We start from the raw sequence: 24,950 nt of genomic DNA, 5'->3' as shown, positions 1-24,950 counted from the left end.
CATGACTCAGCTATGTTAAAAATGTAAAAACTAATAATGACGGATGAAAGCCTCCGCCGCTCAGTCTCGAAAGGCACATAAATATGCCCTGTAAGGGTAGCTGCGCATGTAACTATGAGGCAAGGGTTGCGCAATCGCAACCCCCACCTTTCCTGTATCGGCACTGCTTGAGTCCAGTGGCAAGGAGAAATTCAGAAAAACTGGAAACAATGCCAAGATAAGCAAAGAGCACATACAACATCTGAAATTCTCAAATAGTTACCCATTTTAGTACTGACTAGGTTTACCGTTGCTTAACTTTGGTGATTCAATGGAAACCGGTGTGTTAGTATGCTTATGCCGTATGGTGGATGAAAGTGGTGCGTAATTCATGTAAATAATTATTAATCGTGTATTGTTTTTGTTTTTTTTGTTTTTTTTTAGAACTAATGGCTCAACGGATAAAACTGATAAATAATAATCAGTTTTAAGTAACAGTATGGGCTACATCAACAATGCCATCAAGAATGATTAAGGACTTCTACTCGGTTGTGGCTGAGAGGTCAAGAACAAGCTATCAGTGAATCGCGCTATTTATTTGGTCACTCGCTCCAATCACTGATATATATCAGTCGAGATTTTAATTTTGACAATCAGTCCAGCAGAAATTGGGTCATTTCGATGGCCTTTTATCTACCGGACTAAAGCATTCTTTCTGAGTAATCCTAAGAAGTTCACTCTCTCAGGCCCTGTTTCCCGTCTTTTTAGTGCAGTAAGTTTATTGTTTATTGCCTGAGACGCCCCGACAGGGTTATGGCGATGGGGGAGCTGGCTTAACTTTCTTCACCTTTCTAACCTTGTGTCACATTTTCTTGCAGTCTGAAGAAAATAAATAATTACCTTGTGGATTAAACAAAGGTTTTCGTTCAAAATTTCATAAAGATTCCCGAGTTCGACAAGACGCACTGGAAAAAAAGTTAGAGGTTACACAGCTGAAACGTTGTGTGAACAACATTTAAAATTAAAAAAAAACAATTCTCATGAAGTGAAAACCAATTTTTTTTATAAAAAGAAAAGTTGTGTTAATAAAAAGAAAAAATTATTTAAATAAATCTCTTGAAATTCGTAATCACATTAAAGTTCAATTTAAATGGTAATCTAAGACTATGAGCATCTTTCAAGTTTCAATCGATTTCTAGGCAGTGAGTAAATATTCCAGCCAACATTAAATTACATTTCGCAGACAAATAATTTGGAACAAGAACTACCATGATGGGAAATTCATTCTTGTTTTGTTGGGAGTTTTTTTTTGCCCCCTCCCCATTGTAAATGAATTTCAATATTTTCTATATCTTTAACTAATACTTTTTTTTATTATTCAATCTTCACCCCAAACAAGGCAAGTGCCACTTTGAAGTAGGGGGCCACTATCGGGGACATAAGTTGCGGAGGGGGGGGGGCATTATGAAGGGAGATGAGTAGAAAGATGTTTGTTCACATTACACTTGAACTTTTGCATATCAGTACAGTTGGAAAAGCAGTATCTCGGAAGGGAGTTCCAAAGACTTGCAGTTCTGGGGAAGAAACTATTGGAGTAAAAGGTTTTCTTACACCTAAGGATCTCTACTGTAAAGGGGTGGGACTTAGTTGCTTGTCGGGTTTGTCGGGTTTGTAAGGGGTAGTCATGTCGAGGAGGTACAAGTGCTTGCAGTTCATCAGAGCATTCACCAATAAAGTATTTGTAGAACAGACAGTGCTTTCAATGTATCTGTTCCAGTTCATGTTCCCTGTAAACCTTAGAACGAGGAGTTTAAAGGAAGTACTTTCGGGTAATGTGTTCTTGGCCATTGCTATTGGTGGTAGTGAAAATTTCTTGTAATTATTGGAGGAAACAAGTTTAGTCTTGGCAGCATTGAATGTGAGCATCCATTTTTGTCCTCATTCGATTACAGATTGAAGGTCTTCCTCTAGTGTTTCTGCCATGTCCTTAGATATGTGTTCATTTGTTTTCCCCTTGTGCCTGTTATAGAGAGTGGTGTCATCAACAAATATACCCATCTCAGAAACAATTTTATCAGGGATGTCATTTATGAATATCAAGAAAAATAAAAGTCCGAGGATAGACCCTGAGGTACTCCCGCATTTATATCATATTGTTTAGATGTACGGCCGTCGAGGACAACCTGGATTTTTCTCTTACTTAAGAAGGATTTAATTATGTTAAGTATTCTTCCAGTGATATCATATGATCTGATTTTCCTTAGAAGACCTTCGTGCCATCCCCTGTCAAAAACCTTAGATATATCGAGGGCTACGGCTCTACTCTCCCCTGTTTTATCCAGTGAACGGTATATACATTCAGAGATTACAGTTAGGATATCTGCTGTGGAACGGGCTTGCCTAAATCCATATTGATTGTCGGTCAGGAGTTTAGCAGCTGTAAGGTGATTGACTAGAGCTTGATTAATTAAGGACTCAAATATTTTGGCGGAAAGCGGGAGAAGGCTAATGGGGCAATAATTTTGCCAGAAGTCTTGAAAACTGGTACCACAGAAGCGGTTTTCCAGCAGTCAGGAAAGCAAGATTTGTTAAGGCATTTGTTGTAAAGTTTGGAGAGAACTGGAGCAACCTCAGTAGAGCATTTTTTTAATAGCACAGCCGGGATGAGATCGGGTTCACATGCTTTTGAGGTGTCTAGGTTTTTTATGATACCATGTACCTGAGAAGGGGTGATTTTCAAGTCATCTAGTGTTGCGTCTATCCGCAAAGGAAATTCAGGGAGGGAGTGGTGTGCTGGATCCAATGTGGAGTTTGAGGCAAACCGACTGGCGAACAGATTAGCATTCTCAGTTGCTGTGCAAACAACCTTATGACCGTTTGATAGTGAGGGAATCGTTGACTGCCCATTATTTACTACACTGTTGTAGATTTTCCAAAAATCACAGGTTCCTAATTTCTGTGTTTCGATACATTTTCTGGTGGTTTAAGTGTATTCTGTCTTAGCTGTTGCTATTTCTCTCTTACAGTTACTTGTAGCTTCTATATTCTTCTGTTGGTTTGAATTGGACTTATGTCGGTTGAATCTGCAGTACACATTAGGGTTGTTTTTGTTATTGCAGTCACCACTTATCAAGGCCAAGAGCCAGTCGAGGATAAAGGTTAATGAGATAGGAATGATTTCCACCTAAAAAATGAGGCACACTATGGAAGTATTAATACTGCTCAATGGTATTGTATTTGGTTGCTAATAAAAATTCCGCCTCATGCTATCCACATGGAAGGAAAAAGGAAAAACTGCTCTCTCTCTCTCTCTCTCTCTCTCTCTCTCTCTCTCTCTCTCTCTCTCTCTCTCTCTCTCTCTCTCTCTCTTCAGTCGTTTCCTCAAATGTACATTTTTGGATGACTATTTACCCCGGTCTCCTTTCCTCTTATTCGCCTTTTCCCTTTCTCTTCCCCTTTCACAGTCTCCCTCTTTCTTTCATTTTATCTATCTCTTCCTATCATTTTCTCTTCTGATCTTTCTCTCTTTTTCTCTATCTCCCTCTCTCTCCAGTCTTTTTTTTTATGTATGTCTTAAAGTATCTTTTTACCCTCTCCATTTTCATTTCATTCGATCTTTCTCTCTCTCTCTCTCTCTCTCTCTCTCTCTCTCTCTCTCTCTCTCTCTCTCTCTCTCTCTCGCTGTGTCTTTTTCTCTCTTCCCCTTTCTTTCTCTTTATCCCTCTCCCTTCTTCTCTCTCTTTCTCTGTCTCTCTCTTTATCCCTTCTCTTTATTTCTCTTTTTCCTCCTCTCTCTCTCTCCCTCTCTCTCTCTATCTCTTTCCCTTCCCCCCTCTCTCTCTCTTTCTTCATTCTTTTCCTTAAATACACACGTTGGATGGCCTACATCTGTATCTTTCTCTTACATTTTAGGTTAGAAAATTTCTCGTAATTCTAATTTCCCATGATTCTAATTGTCGCAATGCATCCATCTCCCCCATCCTTCGTAAAGCTGATCGCTCATGAATTATATGAAATATAAGGCTGATACTTATCTCATCAAAGATGGCGTCTTCATTTCCTTATTTCAATTTGAATCCAATTAATGAGCTAGCTTTCTTTTGATTAACGTATTGCTCATTTGAGCTCAGTCAGTAACTAACACCACTACATCCACACTTTGCCCAATCCAATATGTAAGCAAAAATTTTGTTTCTTTTCTTTTTCGTCTATTTATTCCTCCTTTGATTTTCGCGATTTTATCTTTCCAATTTTTACATTTATTTCACTCTAAGAATCTTTGGCAATCGCATGGGCGATATTTAATGTGTCTATTCCAATGCAATTGGAACCAAATAATGACAGCATTACTTTGGCAACTTTTAATAGAGCAGTTTCGTTTGCCTTTATATTTGCTTTTCTTATCCTCATTCAAACAGACAGTGCTAATAACTGAAACTAATACTCTCTCTCTCATTCCTCCCTCTACCTCATTCTTCACACAGCATATATATATATATATATATATATATATATATATATATATATATAGGTTCAATAAAATATGGGAGAAACACTTTAGCAAGAGTTAAGCACACATTTCTTTATAGGAAAGGAAACACAAATGGAGGTGAAATTCCTTAATTTGCGGAGTTTTGAAGAAATACTTTTCTTCTCGTCAGAAGGGAGGAATTAGCAAAATATATAAAGAAATTTTTCCTGTAAATATTTAAAGAAACTAAGTATGAAAAGGACCATACAAGCGTGAAAATGAAATGTACAATGATGAAACAGACAGAGTAGGGAAAAAGTAAAAATGGTTTCACATAAGAGTGTGTTCCCATAGTGGGTGAGTCCAAAACCAGGTATATAAATATATATATATATATATATATATATATATATATATATATTTACATAGGCATCACCACTTATCAAGGCCAAGAGGCCACTCGATGATAAGGGTTAAAGAGTGTACAGTAGAAATTGGACAATATAGTAATCGTTAGTAATGGAAATTCTGTAAATTTGTTAACAAGTGGAACGACTCATCAAGAACTTGTTTACGTTAGACTTGAAGGCAACCATATTGTAGTCAGCTGGAAAGCAGGAAAACGGAAGACAATTCCACAGGTGTGCAGTTCTAAGAAAGAAGCTTTGTTCATGGAATCTACGTTTAGGTTTAGGCACAGATAAAGAGTGGGGGGAATTATTGATAGTGTTTTTAGCTAGACGAGTGTTTCTTGTGAAAGTTTGGCGAGCGGGGACCATAGACTGAAGCTCAGTCGAACACTTTCCATGAAAATAACGATACAGCAGAGACAAACTCGCAACATCTCTTCTGTGAGACAGAGATTGCGGGGAAGAGAAAAAGACATCTCCTACGAGGTTACAAAATCTATTTTGAATTCTTTTGAAGTCCTTTCTAGCAGCCCCTGCCCAGATGTGGCCACAGTATTCCATCCTTGGACGTACCTGGCTCTTATATAGATAGAGACTTGCATCAGCAGTGAGATATCTACTGGATCGATAGAAGGATCCCACCATCTTTCCAGCGGCCTTGGCAACAGATTTGATGTAAGTGTTCCATTTAAGATCAGGAGTAAAGGTCAAGCCCAGAAGCTTGTCAAAACTTGAGGCTTCCTCAAGACGAGAGCCATTCATTTCAATTGATGCCAGATGTGGATCAGAACGTTGATGATGTAAAGAGAGAAGCTTGGTTTTAGATGCATTAAAAGTAACCAACCACCTTTTCCCCCATTGTACCACGTGTTCAAGATCAGAGGAGAGAGAATCGGAGAGAACTTGGTCGTTTACTGTCTTAGATGTGCTACCATAGATGGTAGTGTCATCAGCGTAAATGTCTACAAATGATGTAAGGATGTGATTTGGAAGATCATTAATGTACATCAGGAAAAAAGTTGGGCCCAGGATGGACCCCTGGGGGACTCCAGCATTAATACTGTGAGCTTCTGATTTTTTCCCATCAACTACTACTCTTATGAACCTATCAGAAAGAAATGATTTAATAATTGAGAAGTCATTTCCACCTATACCATAGCTAGAGATCTTGTGAAGTAAACCTTTATGCCATACCCTATCAAAGGCTTTATATATGTCAAGAGCAATTGCCCTAGAAAGGTTGCCTCCGTCGAGAGATTCGCTAATCCTATGATATATATATATATATATATATATATATATATATATATATATATATATATATATATATAAATAAAAGCGAAAATGTATGTATGTATGTTTGCGTGTATGTTTGGATGTCTGCTAAAAGCTTTCAACAGACGCGACGAAAATTCACAAACTCAGTATCACATCGAAGCTCCATCCTTTGCTCGAAAAATTAGCGAAAAATTGGCCAAAAACGTTAACTTTTTCACCCCGAAATCGACAATTTTGATCTTTACTCCTGATCTTAAATGGAACACTTACATCAACAAAAACGGTCCTCTCGTGATAATGACCGATTTTACGCTTGCATCAGATGACGTCGTGACCTGATTTACTTTAAATAGTTGAAAAACCGAACAAAGTTGGTTAAGTCCTTGGTTCATTATCTAAACGTTTTGGGTTCGAATCGTGGGTGAGATGGGTTTTTTTTTTAGATTTTTTAAATTTTAATATCGAAACAAGCCATTTTTCACGTGTTCGTTTTTCTGTTTTCATCGTTCGTTTGCCTTACGTTAGTTTTTTTGTGTGTGTTTTTCCCGCTTAAGTGTTAACATTGTTTTCTTTTTTTTACTTCTCTTATAACAAACAAACCTGGTCATTGACGTCGTCATTGTCGTCGTCGTCGTAACGCTCGACATCTTCCGGGCGCACACCTGTCAATTTGGTTCTTAAATAAATTCAAACATCTTTCACTAACTCATTCTGGCTGGCCGAATTTTATTTTCAAACTTCGTCTCAGGGCTTCGGGTTCGATCCCCCCCCCCCCCGGGTTCTTTTTTAGTTAACACCGCACACACCTCCAAACACCCGGGCATCGCCGGGTACCCCCCGCTAGTATAAAATAAAATAAAAATTGCAATTAAAGTTACCAAAATGATCCAAGATGGTAAAACTAAAGTATATTATAAATATTAAAGAATTAATATTTATAAAGTAATCTCAACCTGATGTAAACGCTCGATAAAACCAAATAGGAGATAGAGCTTATAATAAGAGCAAACAGTTAATAAAACATGTTAAAAAACACTTTGAAAAAGAGTTAAAAACATATTTAATCTGAAAGGAAAGACTTGATAAGTGGATAGTCATTAATCTGCAGAGTTTCGAAGAAATACTTTCCTTCTCATCAGAGGGTAGGAATTAGTAAAATGCAGGATCGGATTTTGCATACAAAAGTATTTGATGAAACTGCAAGTAAGATCTTACTTGATAACAAAAAGTGAAGCAGAGGGAATACGGTGAAGAAAATGGTGATTACACGTGAATGGATAGTCTGATGACAATCCAATGACGGTAAAACCCAAAAATATAACTCCAATAAAGTTAATTGAATTTCCATTTACACAAGTAAAATCCAAGGAAATCACATAATTGGAGGATGGTCCAAAATAATCCAAAAGGCCGAAATCCATGGAATAATTCATAAATATGTACAAGGAAAAGGGGAAAAATTCCAATAATATTAATAAAAGAAAAATAAGATATGCTTTTCATACGGCTGCCGAGACATAATGTAAATAAGAAAGATCAGGGAAGAAGAAGAGGAAAATTATTTTATTTCATATATATGTAAACATATATATACATATATATATATATATATATATATATATATATATATATATATATATATATAAAATAATAGCAATGTAAATAAGAAAGATCAGGGAAGGAGAAAAGGAAAATTTTCAGATTAAATATGTTTTTAACTCTTTTTCAAAGTGTTTTTTAACATGTTTTATTAACTGTTTGCTCGTAATATATATATATATATATATATATTTGTAGTCATCAACATACTGTCCTGTTTTGTTGTATCACAACTCATCAGTGCCGCTACACTAGCACCTATCCCAAGCTGAGGATTGAACCTAGAAACATCACGTTGACAGCAGTTCTACCGATCAACTCACGTAAATAATCTCGCCAAATGTCTATTTAAAAAAAATCTGTCCACCACTTTTGTGTTTATTTATTATTTCAACTTCATTCATTACAGGTTGTTTCAATAGACGGCCTATATCGTCAGATGATTTTAGTTAAAACAAATTAAAAGAAAGATGTTTTTGATTATGGATGATTATATAGATGTCAAAAACATATTATTGTCTTTCAAACGGTCACATCCATATATCATAAAGTCATAATTAGCTTAAGACGTTGACAATCATCGGCGACGATAAAGGTGGTAGTGTGGGCAGATAGAGACAAGATGCGGCCAGTGAAACTAAACATAATGATCATTGAACTAAACATAATGATCAATAAACTAAACATAATGATCATTAAACTAAACACCAGGACCACTAAACAAAACATAATGATCATTAAACTAAACACCATGATCATTGAACTAACATAATGATCGTTAAACTAAACACCATAATCATTAAACCAAACATAATAATCACTGAACATAATGATCATTAAACTAAACATAATGATCATTAAATTAGAAATAATGATCATTAAACAAACGCCATGATCATTAAACTAAACACCCCGGTCATTAATATAAACATAATGATAATTAAACTAAACATAAATATGATTAAACTAAAAATAATGATCATTAAACTAAACAGCAGGATCATTGAATTAAATATAATGGTCATTAAACTTTACATAATCATAATCATACTAAACATAATGATCATTAAACTAAACATAATGATCATTAAACCAAACATAATCATCATTAAATTAAGCATAATGATCATTAAACTAAATATAATGATTATTAAACAAAATATAATGATCATTAAAGTAAACGTAAGTATCATTAAACTAAACACAGTGATAATTAAACTAAACATAATTATCATTAAAACCAAAATATAATGATCACAAAATTAAACATAATGATCATTAAACTAAACATAATGATCATTAAATTAAACATAATAATCATTGAACAAAATATAATGATCATTAAATTAAACATAAAAATCATTAAACAAAACATAATGATCATTGAACTAAACATAATGATCATTAAACTAAACATAATGATCATTGAACTAAACATAATGATCATTAAACTAAACATAATGATCATTAAACTAAACATAATAATCATTAAACTAAACATAATAATCATTAAACTGAACATAATGATCATTAAACTAAACATAATAATCATTAAACTAAACATAATAATCATTAAACTAAACATAATGATCATTAAACTAAAGACCATGATCATTAAACTAGACATAATGATCATAAAACTAAAGATAATTATCATTAAATGTAATATGATGATCATTAAACTAAACATAATGATCATTAAACTAAACATAATTATCATTAAATGTAATATAATAATCATTAAACTAAACATAATGATCATTAAACTAAACATAATAATCATTAAACTAAACATAATGATCATTAAACTAAACATAATAATCATTAAACTAAACATAATAATCATTAAACTAAGCATAATGATCATTAAACTAAAGACCATGATCATTAAACTAGACATAATGATCATAAAACTAAAGATAATTATCATTAAACTAAACACAGTGATCATTAAACTAAACACGATGATCATTAAACTAAACACGATGATCATTAAACTAAACACAATGATCATTTAACTAAATACAATGATTATTAAACTGATCATCAGGATTATTAAATTAAGCTGACGATAAATTCTACATTAAAATATAAGTTTTAAGTAAAAAAATATGATGACGGCAATTTTTTTTGTTTATTTAAATCATTATTTGATTCTGTTCAATTTAGACACCTTGTTTGATCTCTGTCTTTAACCCTGCCAACCTTTTTTCATTCAACCCCTTAGAATTGTTCCATATTATAAATCTGGGTCATCTTGATTGTACTGATATTACTTCTGTCAAAATTCGCACTTGCTAACTTAATCGCATTGCTAACTTAATTGGAAGGGTCCCTACTTCAGCATTTGTTTCACAGATTGTTTCAAGAAAAGTCCGGCACTTACAGGGTTTCATAAAGGTTGTCAACGTGGTGCTGACTGGATTCTAACTTCAAACGCGCACGTCGTCAGGTCACGTGGTCATCGACTTCATCAATTCCCGACGTAGTATAGTAGATATTTTCTTTTAAAAGTTGGAAAAATCAACCTTTTATTCTGACTTTCCATTTTTAGTTTGCTATTGTTGTACCATGTCATTTGGAATAGACTAACATCTTTAGCTACACAGGCAATATGAACTGGAAAAATACATTGAAGACAGTGTCATGGCTGTTCTAAAAAAGGTGGGCTCTCTTCACCATGCTAGAAAATTTATTCACACCAGAAAGCATCCTATATCTTTATAAAGGCACAATTCACTTATGCATAGAGTATTGTTGTCATATCGTAGTCGATGCATCTACCACTCATCTTTTATTCTTAAGCTGCAAAAAAGTCTCAAATCTAATAAGTCATACACTATCGTCCAAAGTCCAATCGCTGTCCCATCGCTGCAGTGTTGCAATCCTGTTCCTGTTTTACATGTACTTAATGGAATGTGCTCTGAGAGCTCACAGCACTTATGCCCCTTTGCCGTACATATTTCTGACTTACCTGCCAAGCAGAAAAAGCCCACCATTTCACATATTGAAGTCCCTGGATACCTGAAAGTTTTTACTCTAACAGCTTCTTCCCTCTGACTGCTAGACTTTGGAATTACCTCCCTATTTCCTACTTCCATGATTGTACTAATATGCAGAAATTTAAATGTACTGTGAACAACCCCCCATAGTCCCCTTTAAGGCACGGTCCCAATAGTTTAGATTATCCGTATCTATGTGTGTATGTGTGTACGTGTCTGTTCAGATGTACGACTAACGAAAGCACACGAGTTGAAATTGTAGTAATTTTTTTTTCCTGTTCTTCTTCAAACTGTTATATTCAATGCTCGTAAAATCTTCAGTCAACAAAAATAGCATATAGACATCATATAACAACTCATCAGTTGCCATTTCACACCAAAGAAGCTGAAGAGATGGTGGTATCGTGATGGACTAAATAAAACTCAGTAGACGTGCTGGTTGGTCAAATAAATTCTGTCCATCGAATGATCCGACCATAGATGTCTATACAGAGTTGTTTTGCTTGAGAGAAATTATTAAAACTCACACCAAACAATGCCTTGACAAGACATACTACTGTTGCCTAGGCATTCATGCACACACACACACACACACACACACACACACGCACACACACACACACACGTAATGTGAACAAACATCTCACTACACAACTCCCTACGTAGTGTCTCTTTAAATACAGACATCTCGCTCATCTCTTCACATATTCTTGTAGACATAGTCACAAATAGTATCTCCTTACACTTAAGTGGCAATGTATCTTGTTTGAGTTGAGTAAAAAAAAAAAAAAGATTTAAGAACAAGTTGCATTAGGTTGGGGTTAGATTAGGTACGTTGGATATCTGTAAAAAAATCATGCATAAAAATCTAATATACAAGGTGGAACGATAAAACTGTCGCCCTAAAGAAAACAACACTACAGCTTTATTTTAAAACTTTTATTGAAAAAAATCAATTCAGGTAACTTGATTATGTAGTAGAGCTGATATCTATTCAATGTAGCCGCCTTCAGTCTCAATCAGCGCTTCAATAATGGTCCAGAACACTCGGGGTTTGCCAACGGCCACCTGATTGCACCAGGAGATCACTACACTCTTCAGCACGTCCAGGTACACTGCGGTATTGATTTTCAAGCCGACTCCGAAGATGTGAGGTGGTATGATGTAGCCTTCACTTGAAACCACACCAAAGACTGTAACCATGGAAACTTTGTTTTCATTACCCTGGGCACGTTCCTGTTATTTGTGGCAATCTAGCGATGCATTTTGAGAATGTTGTCATAACTTGGATTGGTAGAGAGCATGAGTTCTACAGCGACGCATCTCTGATCTTGTTCGTTGAATATTGTGTCACTTTCAGACATGATAGAAGGCTCCTATCGCTCTTAGGATTTGGGCATAACTGGCCAACTAGTAGATGGTCTGTAACAAAAAAAGAAAAGGAGTTTTCATCAGACGGAAATGGAATCATGTCGTCTTTTATTTTATCGTTCCACCCTATATACGTACTTCATTAAAACAAAGCCAAAAGCACTCATATACAGACAAAAACACACACATACACACACATACATATACACATATACACGCACATACACATACGTACATACACACACAGATAGCAAAAGAGACGATAACTCCTCCTCCATGTTTTGAGGGCGATAGTTTTAAACAATTTCAGACGTCTATCCTGGTAATATGCGGGTGTTAAGTAACTGATAAAAAATGTCAAGAAATTAATCTTCGACTGCGATAATGTATAGCGTGAGAAAATGTGATTTTTCGAACGCTTAAAAGTAAAAAAAGATAAAATCGATGCCACATTTGTATTTATTTTTTGTTTTTCATAGTTAATTAATGAATAAACTTTACAATTGGAATTTTCGAACGTTTCTAGAAAATTAAGGAACGTTGGGGAGAGTCAAACCAGCGCCCCTAAAGGAGGAGCACTCTCTAGCATATTAAAAATCGCCTGTGTAGCTCCGTCAACATTCTCTAATAGGGTTTTTTTTTGTTTTTTTTTTGTTTTTTTACACAGTGATCACCATTTATCAAGGCCCGGAAGCAACTCAGGGATAAGGGTTATTTCAAGTACATTACATTAGTGTGGAGATTTGATGAAGTGTTTACTTAAGGGGCGGTTCATTAGGAATTTGTTAACATTGGACTTGAAGACATCCAAGTTGTAGTCCGGTGGGAAGCAGGCAGATGGAACAGAGTTCCACAGGCGTGCAGTTCTAAGAAAGAAGCTTTGTTCATGGAATCCACGTTTTGATGTTGGCACAGATATAGAGTGGGGGAAATTTTTCACAGTGGATTCAGCTAGACGGGTGTTTTTCGTGAAAGATTGGAAAGGGGGGACCAGAGATTGGAGTTCAGATGAGCACCTGCCATAGAAATAACGATAAAACAAGGATAGGCTCGCAACGTCTCTTCTGTGGGACAGAGGTTGCAGAGTAGAGAAAAGGGCATCTGCCACAAAGTCTATTTTGTACTCTGTCAAGGCAGGATAGGCTGTTTTTAGCAGCTCCTGCCCAGATATGGCAACAGTATTCCATCCTTGGACGTACTTGGCTTTTATATAGATAGAGAATTGCATCAGTAGTGAGATATCTTCGGGAGCGGTAGAAGGATCCCACCATCTTTCCAGCGACCTTGGCAACAGACTTGATGTACGTGTTCCATTTCAGATCAGGAGTAAAGGTCAAACCCAGAAGCTTGTCAAAACACGGGGCCTCACCCAGACGAGAGCCATCCATCACAATTGATGCCAGATGGGGTCACAGCGTTGATAATGTAAGGATAGGAGATTGGTTTTGGATGCATTAAAGGTAACCAGCCACATCTTCCCCCACTGAACCACGCGCTCGAGATCAGAGGAGAGAGAATCAGAGAGAGCTTTATCATTTACAGCCTTTGATGTGTTGCCGTAGATGGTCGTGTCATCAGCATAGATGTCAACGAATGATTTAAGTATGTGTTTAGGGAGGTCATTGATGTAGATCAGGAAGAGAGTTGGGCTCAGGATTGACCCCTGAGGGACTCCAGCATTTATATTGCAGGCCTCCGATTTTTGTCCATCTACCACTACTCTTATGAGCCTATCAGAGAGAAATGATTTAATGATTGAGAAAACATTTCCAGTTATACCGTAGCTGGAAATCTTGTGAAGTAGACTCTTATGCCATATCTTGTCGAAGGCCTTTGATATGTCAAGAGCAATTGCCCTAGAAAGGAAGCCTTTGTCAAGAGATTCACTAATCCTGTGGGATATAACCGTCAGCACATCTGCGGCAGATCTTGCAGAGCGGAAACCATATTGTGTGTCACTAAGAAGGTTATTCCTGCTGAGGTGGTTGACTATTTCTCTATTTAATACGGATTCCAGCAACTTACTCATAACCCTGGAGACTTATTGGTCTATACTGAGAGGGAGATGACTTATCACTTGAATTCTTAAATACAGGGCAAACTGATGAGGTCTTCCAGGGAGTCGGAAAGCACTTCTCCTTAAGGCAGGGCTTAAACAGTTTCGTAGGTATGGGAGCAAGTTCTGGTTGAAGCTTTTTTAACACTATAATTGGGATGCCGTCAGGGCCAGTTGCTTTACTGGAATCTAGGTTCTTGATTAGCTTGGCGACCTCATGCACGGATATTTGTATGTTACCTAGCTTGTTTTGTGTTATAGGAGGAAATATGGGGAGTTGATGGCCTTCGTCGCATAGGGTAGAATTAGCTGCAAAGTTCTTTGCAAATAGTTTGGCCTTGTCTGACGCTGACGAGATGACCTCTCGTCCATTGATAATGGTTGGGATAGAACGCACACTTCTGTTCAGGATCCTATTTGTTATTTACCAAAACTGGTGGGAACCAAGCCCCTGATCAGCTACCTTGGATTTAACAGACTGGACATATAGCTCTCTTGCATTTTTTATTACTCTTTTACAGTGGTTGCTGGCAGTCCTGAAAGCAGCTTTAGTCTCAGTGCATCCCATTACGTCGGTAGCTATGGAAAAAGTAATTTCTGTGCACGATAGCAGCAGCACATTCTGGGGAGAACCATGGCTGGTTGTTAGGTTTTTGTTGAAATTTTTTAGATGGTATGAATTGGTCTATGCCTACAATTAACCATTCGGTCAGATCTGATACTATAGAGGACACTTCCTTTTTAAACATTGAGTGCAGAGGTAAATCAGATATGAATGTATGGAAGCTATCCCAGTCAGCCATAGAGTATCGGTATACAGTACGGTGGAGGGGTACGTCTGGGGGCTTCTTACATTTCGTTTTTATCTTAACTGATACGACGGAGTGGTCGGAGGATTCTAGAGGAGAATGAACGGAACATGAACATAGCTCAGGGGAAGTTGAGAGAAAAAGGTCTAGGAGGCTTGCATATTGACCGAGTGTATCAGGCACACGGGTGGGTTCGCGAACAATCTGAGTGAGGTCATAAGCAATGGCAAAATCATGACAAAACCTCCCCTTATCATCTGTCTTATTTGAATGGGTCAGCCATTCCACGTTATGGACGTTGAAGTCACCACAGATGTGGATGTTAGCCGAGGGTCTCATCAGACATTATGCAATAAATTTACTCCATCCGAAAGACAAAAGGCAATGGTCTGATAGGGTGAACCTCCTAGAACTGTACAGAACATCAGCTATTTCTCAATCGATAGGGAAAAGACTATTTCAAAAATGGTCTATAATCTGTTGGCTTTGGAACCGAGGTAATTCTCGGCTGAGGTAACTTAAATGTTTAGTTGATTACCGCCAAGAAGGAGTTTATGTTTTCCATGGAATTTGCTGGTGTTGTTTGTGTACATGCTAACATCCGTACAGCTTGACCAATCGCCACCAAACTTAGTTAAAATATTGGTCATGGGTTAACTTAAAACTGATTTAATTTTTGGATATCAAAATCACAGAAATATGAAAGTTACATTTTCGACGATAACTTCAAGTCTTTAATCCTAGAGATTCGCTACTTGGTCCATATTGTAACCAATGAAGTTATGCATCTTATATAAACTTGACTTTTACCTTAAATTAAGGTAGACATTTTTACAGGATTTCAGCTTCAGATTTTTTCAAATTTATTTCATGTATCTGATGCTCTTCACCATGCAAAATTCTAGCAGGATCGGTAGTTTACAACGTTTTTATTCTTCACAAGATTTCCAGCTACAATCATTAAATCATTTCTCTCTGATAGGCTCATAAGAGTAGTGGTTGATGGGCAGAAATCAGAGGTCCTCAGTATTAATGCTGGAGTCCCTCAGGGGTCCATCCTGGGCCTAACTCTCTTCCTGATCTACATCAATGATCTCCCAAAACACATATTTAAATCATTCATTGACATCTATGCTGATGACACGACCATCTATGGCAACACATCATAAATGACAAAGTTCTCTCTGATTCTATCTCCTCTGATCTTGAGCGCCCGGTACAGTGGGGGAAGAATTGTCTGGTTACTTTTACTGCATCTAAAACCAAGCTCCTATCTTTACATCATCAGCACTCTGATCCCCATTTGGCATCAATTGAAATGGGGGGGGCTCTCGTTTTGGGGAGACTCTATGTTTTGATAAGCTTCTGGGATTAGCCTTTACTTCTGATCTGAAATGGAACACGTACATCAAGTCTGTTGCTAAGGTCGCTGGAAAAATGGTGGGATCCTTCTACCGCTCCAGAAGATATCTCACTACTGATGCAATTCTCTATCTATATAAAAGCCAAGTACGTCCAAGGATGGAGTACTGCTACGATATCTGGGCAGGAGCTGCTAAAAACAGCCTATCCTGCCTTGACAGAGTACAAAATAGACTTTGTAGCTTAGTAGGATATTCCCTTTTCTCTTCCCTGTAATCTCTCTCTCACAGAAGAGATGTTGCGAGCCTGTCTTTGTTTTATCGTTACTTCCATGGCAGGTGCTCGTTTGAGCTCCAATCTCTAGTCCTCCCCCCTCGCAATATTTCATGATAAACACCCGTCTGGCTGAAACCACTGTCAACTGTCACTGTTAACTGTGCCAAAACCAAAACGTAGATTCCATGAACAAAGCTTCTTTCTCAGAAGTGCACGCCAGTGGAACTCTCTTCCGTCTGCCTGTTTCCCACCTGACTACAACTTGGATGTCTTCAAGTCCAACATAAACAAGTTCCTGATGAACTGCCACCTTAAGTAAGACACTTTGTCAAATCTCCAATACTAACAATTACTACGATACTATCCGATTGATTACTGTACACACAATAATCGTTACCCCGAGTGGCTTCCGGGCCTTGATAAATAGCGACTTCCATGTAAAAAAGAAAAAATGTAATAATGTAGAGAATACGTACTATTCACGAGATTTAATGAAGGCAATTAATGTTCAGAAATTAATCATTCTTGGGATATAGGAGTTTATTATATTTTTTTAATCAAAACTGTAGCAATATTTTATTTACTTTTTTGTCATCTATCATATAAAGAGCAGTTGTCTGAGTAGATGGTTGTATGTCAAACTAAAAGTCCAAAACTACTAAGCAAAGACCAACAAAGTTTATATTTTTTGGTTGTTGTTACCCCGGATGTATAATGTTTAAAAACAAATCAAAATCATTCATTCTTTGCGTGTCAACTGGACCAGGTTGTGTCAGGGAGGATGTCGGTTTTTCAGCCATTTCAAATATTATTATATAGGTTGAATGAGGGGTAAGGGAGGAGTGATGTGGGAATGTGCAGAAGGTGGAAAGATAAAGATACTGGTTTAGAGAAATAGATTAATAGAAGTTTTCATAAAAAGATGTTACACACATTTTCTAACCTCTTCTATTTTGTTTTATGGCCCCGGACGATGCCAGTGAACTTTGATAGTGAGCTATAAAGTAAAATAGTTTTTAAAAATAAATTAGTGGATTTCAAATAGAGATAAAGTGCTAGTGAACCTTATGCATAGAATGTTCGTTCCAATTTTGATCGAAATCTGTTATATGATTTTGATTCTAGAAAAAGACTTTTTGATATGATGAATGTGCAATGGGCATCTTAAAGACAGACTTAGAATTAATGACTTCAGAAGAAGATTAAATCTAGATAGTATAAGGAAATGTGTGCAGAGCAGGAGACTTCGATGGTATGGGCACGTTGAAAGAATGTATGAGAGTCACTGTGTTACTAGATTTAGAACAGTTAAGGTATAAGGCCCAGTCCACAGAAGAAGGTCAGGGAAAACTTGAGAGAAAGTGATTAAAATGGATTTAAGAGGAAAGATGGCCTCAATATAGTTAGAAACGTTGGTCACTGAAGAATTTCTGAAACACTTCTCTAAGCACAGCAGACTCGAGGTTGACTCTTACTTCATTATATTTTACCTCCATGGCCTTTTCTACATCTGTTAATCTACATGTTTTCGTTTTTTCCTCTTCACATTTTCACCCTATGTAATGCATTTTCGCTCGCACTATTTCTCATATATTCTATACGCCAGCCTTTATGCTTATACACTGAAGCCTTTATCTGTAAGAGGGTCGTTAGTGCTGTTAACAGCAGCTGCGTATAACACATGCAAATGACCAAATCCTCTGTGTGATGTGACGTCATAGCAGAGATAATATAAAGACATACATGGCTGGAGAATGATGATACAAAAGATCATAAAGGATGAAAAAAGTAGAAAAAAGAATACAGCCTACATTAGGACCCCTCAAGCATGCATTATAGAATGCATAAATATTATGTAAGATCATCAATTTGATTGAAAAAAACAATGAGAATATGAAAAACCTGAACTGACAGTTGATGGACAATATATAACAGAAGTAAAAATACAAAGAGTATCTTCCAAACAGATTCTCTATCACTACTAGTTTTCATCGCAACCATGATACCCCTTAACTATATATTAAGAAACTGCCAAGTCAGATAAAAGTTTAGTAATACGCTTGAAAAATGGACCACCTAATGTATATGGATGAACTGAAAGAAACACAACCAGAATCTTCAGTCAGGATATGTTAATGGAAAAGTGAACACTAATAGTTATAATAAGGTATGGAACTACCCAACCAAGCCGAAGGAGGACATTAAGCAAACATGATAGCTACAAATATTTAAAAGTTCTGGAAAGAGACACCATTAAATCAACATAAATCAAAGAGAAAATTGGAAAAGAATACATCAGAAGAACAAAAATTTTCTGGAAACAAAACGATACAGTAGAAACCTAATAAAAGGTATAAACATATCGACAGTGTCTGTTCTGCTCCTCGGCATTTATTCTTAGAAATTTTGCTTCAGCATCAGCGTCGATACATCGGCCGTCAGACTGAAGAAATCGTGCGTCAGGCAGGCAGTTTCAACTCAAATTAAATCGACATAACAACGTATTACGCTGAATATGCTTTATTAACTAGGTAAAAAAAATCTCATGCTGTATGGGGGGGGCGATTGATCGGAGCGAGGAAAAACGCGTGCGATGCGTCTGAAGTCACATTAAAAAAGGGCTCACTTAACCCTTCAAACCGGAAATCCCCACGAGATCTCGCAGATCACGAAAAGTGGGGAGGGAAGTGTCCGTATGAAAATAAATCTATATAAATATTTATTTGTCACTTAAAGCACAATGTTTACCCGAAATAGACGGGCTGACAAGGGGATAAATAAAAAAAAATAATAATATTCAAGAAAAAGGCTTGCACAGAAAAGTTATTCACACGATACTCAGGCCTCTCTCCGGTGACGACCGACTGTGTCCCTCTCGCAAAAAACGCCCAGCCCAAAGACACAACAGTGTCACTGGGTTGTTTATAGGCTGAACCAAAGAAGAACTAAGGCATCTCTATCAGAAGATTAAAAACATATGCATGGATGATGCTGATCAAGACTACATAGAAAGGAAAGATGGAGAAAACGGACTGGTTTGTATATAAGACTGTGTGAATAACACGAAAACAGAACTTGGAAAAATATATAACACAAAACACAGAAATGCTAATCACTGCAGCAAGAAACACTAAAAAAATTGAACCAGACAGAGAATAGAGAGGCAAGAAATAAGATCAGAAAAATAGGAGTAGAAACAGTTACATGAACAATTCATAAGGATTGCAAACTATGAAACTCATAAAAAACTTGGACATGTCTATGAAAATAACACAAAAATGGAAACTGAATCTCTAATCACACAAGATAATGTGAATGTGAAAAGAACTGGAATCTTGTTGCCACTCAAATTCCAGTGATGACCAATGGTCATTGCCAGCAACAAGTCAATGGCAAGTGACTGTTGCGATGATGCAAATTCATTTGCAAAGGTTCTCAAAAGAGGTAGACAGTAGTGAAAAGTTGGAGGGACTTGTCACCCAGACTCCAGGGAACACCACCAGTTGTTGTCAGTGAGTAATCTCTGAAGATGATCTGTATGAGAACTCCTAGTGAGTACAATATTTATCAGGAAAATTTATTCATTAATGGATGTAAATAATAACAATAATAATAATAATAATAATAATAGTAATAATAATAATGAGATTAACAAAAAAACTTAGACATGGCTACAAAAATGAAACCTTAGCAGAAAAACTGAATTCCTAATAACAGCCACAAGGAATAATGCAATTTAGAACAAACCGCATCAAAGCAAATATCGACAAGACACAAGAAAACAGTAAATCCAGACTGTGGACGAAGAGACGAAACAATGAACCACATCATAAGCGAATGCAGCAAATCAGCCCAAAAGAAATGAGACTAAACACGATCAAGGCAGTACACTGGCAATCATACAAATAAATGTGCCTTGAACATCCAGACAAATGGTACAAGCACAAACCGACAGCAGTGCTTTTTTTATTGCATTTTCGCTCCAAACAAGGCACAGTACCACTTTGACGTAAGGGGGCTACTATCAGGGACATGTTGCAGGGATATTATGTAGAGAGTTGAGTAACAAGATGTCTATTTGCATTACACTTGAACTTCTGCATGTCAGTACAATTGAAGAAGCAGCATCCTGGATGGGAATTCTAAAATCCAGCAGTTCTGGGGAAAAACTATTAGAGTAGTAGTCTTTCTTACATCTAATGATCTCTACTGTGAAGGGGTGGGACTTTGCTGCTTGTTGGGTTTGTCGGGGGTATTTATGTCGAGAGGGTACAAGGACTTGTAATTCGTCAGAGCATCCACCATTTAAATATTTGTAAAACAGGCAGAGGGATACAAAATTTCGTCGATGGGACAGAGGTTGAAGCTTGGATGATAGTTCAGGACCTATCAGGTTGGCGACTCTCTTTTGAACCCTGTCCAGGAGTGAGAGACTAGTAGCAGATGCACCAACCCAAATGTGACAATATAGTCCATACATGGGCGAATTGTGGCCTTGTAGAGGTAAAGGATACTTTCAGGTGTAAGTAACTTTCTAGCATGGTAAAGAGAGCCCACCTTCTTTACAGCAGCCTTGGCAATGCTCTCGATGTATCTGTTCCATCTAATGTTCCCGTAAAGCTGAGAAGTTTGAATGAAGTACTTTCAGGTAATGTATTTTTAGCTATTGCTATTGGTGGTTGCAAAGGTTTCTTGTAGTTATTAAACGAAATGTACTTAGTCTTGGCAGCATTGAATGCTACCATTCATTTTTGTTCCCATTCTACTACAGATTGGAGATCATCCGCTAGTGTGTCTGTCATTTCCTTAGATATGTGTTCATTTGTTTTCTGTCGTGGTATCATTATCAAAAAGGGCCATCTCAGAGACTATTTTATCAAGGAGGTCATTTATGAGTATCAAGAATAATAAAGGTTCAAAGATCGACTCCTGTGGTACACCTGCATTCATACCATATTGTTTAGACATACAACCATCTTGGATTCTTCTCTTATTTAAGAAGGATTTAATTATGTTAAGTATTCACCCAGTAATACCATAGGATCTGATTTTCATGAGAAGACCATCGTGCCATACTTTGTCAAAAGCCTTAGATATATCTAGAGCTACTGCCCTCCCCTTCCCTGCCTTATCCAGCGCATGGTATATACATTCAGAGATTACAATACTTAAAAATGAAAGTCACGAAATCCTATCAGACACGGACATACAAATGCATAAACCCATGCAAGCAAGAAGACCGGATGTCATAATAATTAACAAGAAGAAAAAATCCTGCTTGATCATAAATTTTGTAGTTCCAGATGACCACAGAGTGAAAATCAAGGAGAAGTGGAGCAAATACACAGAACTAGCCAGAAAGCTGAAAGGGATATGGAAGGTGAAGACGGTCAAGATAACACCAATAGTAATAGTAGTACTAGGAACAATACCGAAAAACTTTGAAAATAGAATAGAAGAGATTGGAATTGGAGGGATGACTGATTTAACATATCACAATAATATCAAGGAAAACCCTGGAATGCAACGACTAACACACAAGCTAATATAATAGTATAATTGTAAGTTAACCAACTTTTAAACCTACGCCCCCCCCCACTAAATTATTTGAGTGACACACCAAATAAGTGAGAAGGGTCCAGGAGGATTGAAAGACGAAGGAGAGAAAGCACTAACCGGACCTCCATTGGATGATGTAAAGAGGACTGGGATCTTGGAGAGGCTTATTGCCATCTAAATTCCAGTGACAACAAATGACCGCTATCAATGAGAAATCAATGGTAAACGGTTATTGCGATAATACAAAATAATTTTCAAAGGTTATCGAAAGAGTTGGTCAGTACTGGAAATCTGGGGAGATTTGTTGTCACTCAGCTTCCAGGGAACACTACAGGCTGTTTTCAAGGAGAGATCTTTGATGACCTGTATAAAACCTCCTAGTGAGTTAATAATAATAATAATAATAATAATAACAATAATAATAATAATAATAATAATAATAATAATGATAATAATAATGATAACAACAACAACAACAATAATAATAATAATAATAATAATAATAATAATAATAATAATAATAAAAAAAGAAATACTAGGATTAATATTAAATTAATATTTAGATTTAAAACATAATTCCTAATTTTCTAATTTCGTTTCCTGAACCGTTCTTACAGTATCTTTTCTCTTTTACAGCGTTCTTTTTGTGTTCTTTTCTTTTTGAAAAAGAGATTTTATTCTCGAAATTATAAAAGAGGTTTACCGTCTCTATTATATTAAACAACAAGTTCATATTTACTGATTTATACATGTGAATGAAAAAAAAAAACAAAGTCTGAACAAGACTTTTGTTTTTATTCATGTCACATTATTTTGACACCCAGCTATTCTACTTTTATACAGCCTTCTTATACACTTGCACACACACACACACACACACACACACACACACACACACTCGTGTATGTTTATATATATATATATATATGTGTGTGTGTGTGTGTTTGTGTATGTGTATAGTGTTCTTGTATAGACTAGTATAGACGACTCCCACGTATGTCTAACTGTACTTACATTTCATTCATATCTTATGAAGTACTTCTTGTGAGGTAAGTTCCTACAAACACTTGAAGAACACATATTACAAGATATCGGTTTCTTATCTAATAAATGACCTTTAAATGTTACTGGGTTTTTAATAGATAATAACAGTTCATAACACTCAACGGTTTGCTCAATGTCGGAATAAATTTTTTCCCATCGTGTATTTTTTTTGTTTTTTACTCACGTTCACTCCTAACATATCCCCACTTGGACGTGAGTGGCTACTATTTGGGACCATGCCTATCAAAGTTTAACAACATGTTGGTTTACGTTTCATTTAAATTTCTGCATATCAGTACAGTCAGGGAAGCAGGTAGCAAGAACGGAATTCCAGCGTCTAACTGTTCTAGTGAAGAAGCTATTAGCGTAGAAAGCTTTTTGGCATTTGGGGGCCTCAAGAGTAAAGGGGTGAGATTTTGTTGCTAAGTGGGTTGTTCGAGGATATGTACGTCGAAGGGACACAAGTGCAACGAATTCATCAGAGCACATTCCATTAAAATAGTTGTAAAATGGGCACAGAGATACAACATTGCAGCGATGGGGCAGGGGTTCGAGCTTAGTTGACAAAGTGGGATCTATCAGATTGAAGACTCTTTTTTTTAACCATATGCAAGAGTGAAAGATACAGCAGCCCATATGTGCCAACAAAACTCCATGCATGGACGACTGGTGGCCTTGTAGAGGTACAGGATGCTCTTAGGTGGGAGTATTCTAGCTCGATAGCGTGTTGCTTAGTCGTTTACCAAAATTCCGATCGTTTTGTTGATACAAATCCATTTCTACTAAAATTATAAACTTGGCCAATAAAAATATATACTAACCTTGACCGATGATCACTTTCGTGATCGTGTGACGATATAAGAATAAGACGAGTACTTAATGTAAATCAGTTAAGCTGCGTATGCGTGGGTTTGAACCCGACATGTCGGATTCTGAAAAGGAATCACAAACGTTGTCTGTCGTTAGCCGTCTGTTCTTGTCGATCCTCAACGATTTTCCATTTGATCCGATCTACTTTCGCTCAATCTTTCCTATAACTTGCAGGGAACCTTTGAGCCGCCAATTATCCAAAACTGGAGACTGTCCTTAACTGTCATAACCCCTAAAACCGTCTGTAAACTGTCCCTAACTGTTGTAAATTGTCTAAAAAATTCACTGACACTCCTAAAACTGTCCATAAACTAACTCTAAATATATCGACTTCTGTTGTGCGATTTTTTGTCCTCATTACTGCCACACCTTGAATAGCAATCCTATTTCAGATGGCCTTTGTGTTTCTTAGTGACCCCCATTTCCTATATACATATATATATATATATATATATATATATATATATATGTGTGTGTGTGTGTGTGTGTGTGTGTGTGTGTGTGTGTGTGGTTTTCCTCTTTTATTTACTTCCTTTCGATAGCAGCATATTAATATTAGAGACGTCCGTCTATCTGTCTGTCTATCTGTTCGATTGCTAATTAGTTAAGGCAACATGGTCTACGAACGTGCCGATTGATAGAGATAATCTGCTACATGTGTAGATTGTGATAAGGGATACCAGTGCTTGATATATTTCCCAAGATTTTAGGATTTCAGTTTTCATTTTGGAATAACAATAACAATTTTGAGAATTCGAGTAAAATTCTATATGAGTTGATATAAATTACAGTTGTGAAGGTAACGATAGTTTGAATATTGTTTCGTTTCGTTTTAAAACATTTCTTTGCTTATGTCCTCTGCAT

The sequence above is a fragment of the Euprymna scolopes genome, chromosome 17 (assembly GCF_053919585.1).
Source record: "Euprymna scolopes isolate OS-2025 chromosome 17, ASM5391958v1, whole genome shotgun sequence".
NCBI lineage: Eukaryota > Metazoa > Mollusca > Cephalopoda > Sepiida > Sepiolidae > Euprymna > Euprymna scolopes.
The sequence above is the reverse complement of the archived record's forward strand: the minus strand, read 5'-3'. Positions refer to the sequence as shown.